The 2,772-nt window shown below is 47.0% G+C and overlaps 1 pseudogene; it reads right to left on the reverse strand.

Moving 5' to 3' along the window:
• Positions 1 to 741: 741 nt before the first annotated feature.
• Positions 742 to 1,391, reverse strand: LOC102836841 (annotated as a pseudogene).
• Between the last annotated feature and the right edge of the window lie 1,381 nt (positions 1,392 to 2,772).

Raw genomic sequence — 2,772 nt, forward strand, 5'->3', positions numbered from 1 at the left:
AAAGAGAGGAAGAGAGAAGGGACAGGGAGAGAGAGCGAGACAGAGAGAGAGGAAGAGAATAATAAAATAAATGGGACAAAATTAAAACAAAGGGTAGATTGGAGTTCCTTGTACTATTTTTGCAACTTTTCTTTAAGTTTAAACTTATATCAAAATAAACCTTTAAAAAACAAAAAACTAACCTGATCCTGTCTCTTTTGCTTCCATTTCCTCTTGAATTGACTGTGTTCGAGGCCAGACTTTCCTTCCTTTGTGCCAGTTCTTCCACCCCGTGTGCAGTAGATGAAAAGTTGGCAGATGGGGACATTGCCGCCCAGTGTGGAGGGCAGACGTGGCCTCTCTGCTCCAAGCCCCACTCCTGAGCTCCAGCTCACTGCTCTTTGGCTTCTATGTGGTTGACAGTCAGGCTCTGGTGTGAAACTGCAAAGCTAATCACAGAAAGCCAAAGGCAAGGATTAGTGTCCACCAGACAAATGACCAGCTGCTCTGGTAGTCTTGTTCAAAACAGTTTTTTAATATAAAACCAGATGCCATTGAGTTGATTCCGACTCACTGCAACACCATGTATGTCAGTGTAGATGTGTGCTCCATGTATTTTCCATGACTGTGAGGTTTTGGAAGCATATTTCCAGGTCTTTTTTTCTTTTGCACAGTCAAGAGATTTCCCCCACTGCGGGGTGAGCTTTATTGGGCAAATGAGCGGGGTCATGTGGGACAGGCCAGGGTGGGAGAAGGAAGACACTAGGCTGAAGGAAGGAAGGAGCTATCCTTGACATCAGTGTTCTCAGTGGTCTCGCTGACCTCACTGAGGTCCTTGCTGTCTCCTCCATTATTCTCAGCAGCCAGGCCCTTCTCCTCCCGGGAGGCCTCGCCTGAGATTGGAAGTGAATTGCCCTTGGTCTCCACCTTGTTCTCGATGGGTCCCAGCACCACGTACAGTCCAGCTGCCGCCTCAGCTCATCTGCCATTTGGGTGAGGTCCCACTTCATGGTGTACGCATCTTTCCCATCTGAATAGTATTTGGGTTCCACTTCACTGATCTGAAAGTTGAGGTCGTTGGAATAGAGGTGCAGGGCGACCCGGTTACTCTTCCTGACATGCAGAGAGTCGCATTTGGCACTGAAGTTCTCAATCACAACTCGGGAGTCCTGGTCCGTCAGATTCTGTGCCAGACCTAGATGTCTGTGGAAACGTTTCACAGCCAGTGATGTGATGTGTCCAGGGGCCCATCATCTGGGTCCTCCTCCATCATCCTCGGCGATGTAAGAAAGCTGGGGCCAGGAGAGGCCGTGGTAGAAGTAGTACTTCATCTGGTAGTTCTCGAGCAGGCAGAGCTGGTTACAGTGGTGCACGTTCATCAGGTCCTCTGGCCTTGCGCTGTGGATGTTCATGATGGCGTCGTGAGTCCCAGCGGGTCTGGAGCGCGCAGTCCTTGGCCGCTGTACTCTGAAGTGATACTGGTGCAGCCGGCCGGGAGGCGCTGGGCTCCCAGGGACAGCGGCAGAAGGGACGGCACCAGCAGTTGAACATTAAACTCTTTGCACCACTGAGAGATTCCAAAGTCTGTTGTTGTTATTGGTAGGTGCTGTCAAGTCGTTCTTATTCATAACAACCCTATGTACAATATGATGAAACACTGCACAATTCTTGTTATATTTGAGCCCATTGCTGCTGCCACTGTGTCAACCCCTCTCGTTGGAGATCTACAAACCTCTAAATAAGAAAAGTGAGGGAGTAGTTTATTTGAATCATGACTTTATGTTGGTGGAGGTGAGTGCTGCTCAGAGGACGGTGAAGAGGGAAGGGACAGATAGCCCTACATCAAGACTCTTTCAAAACACAATTTTTGTTTTGTGAGATGTTGTTTAAATATTTCACTAAAGGAAGGGCCAGTATGCCAACATTTCCCATGAGACAGGCTAAGTTTTCTTCTTTATCTCTACAGATATGAATTCCATGCAGGGGGTCATTCTTTCTGGCAATCCGGCCTCCTAGTTGACCTCCTGAAGTTTGGGAGATTTTCTCACCTCGTGTATCATGTGAGAAGCAGAGTCAGACTCCCTTTACCTTCCTTGCAGCTGACAGGTGGGGTATGACCCAAATTTCCCCAGTGGGTGCATTTGTTTGAGTCCAGGGACACTGAGCACCTCTTGGGCAGTAGAAGTGATTGCGGGAGTTCAGGTTTCCCTCCCAAGGAGCAGAACTGAAATGTTTGAAGTCCTGGACCAGTTCAACCATGAGGTTATGGGTGTGGTACTGGTTCCCCAGCATTCTTTTTTTCTAAAAAAAAATTTCATTGTATACCAATCCTTGGAGACAAACACCATGCTCAGCAAAGTCACAGTGAAAAAGAGGAAGGCCCTCAACAAGATGGACTCACTCATTGGTACAATGGGCTGAAACATAGCAACTATTGTGAGGATGGTGTAAGATGGGACAACATTTCAGTTGATTACACATAATAAAAGGAGAATGATAAGGTTTACACATAATAAAAGGAGAATGATAAAGATTTACAGCCTCAGGAACCCTATACAACCACCACCACCATTCATAATAAGGTCACTATGAGTCAGAAGAAGCTCCAGTGGTATAGTGGGCTTAGCATTGTGCTGCTAGCCTCAAGGTGAGTGGGTGAAACCCACTAGCCACTCCAAAGGAGAAAGAAGAGGTGGTCTGGTCCCATAAAAATTGAGTCTTGGAAACCCTCAGAGCAATTCTACTCTATTAAACAGGGTCCTGAGAAACAGCTGTAAACATCCATTGAAAATT

Source organism: Chrysochloris asiatica, unplaced genomic scaffold (assembly GCF_000296735.1).
Source record: "Chrysochloris asiatica unplaced genomic scaffold, ChrAsi1.0 scaffold00060, whole genome shotgun sequence".
NCBI lineage: Eukaryota > Metazoa > Chordata > Mammalia > Afrosoricida > Chrysochloridae > Chrysochloris > Chrysochloris asiatica.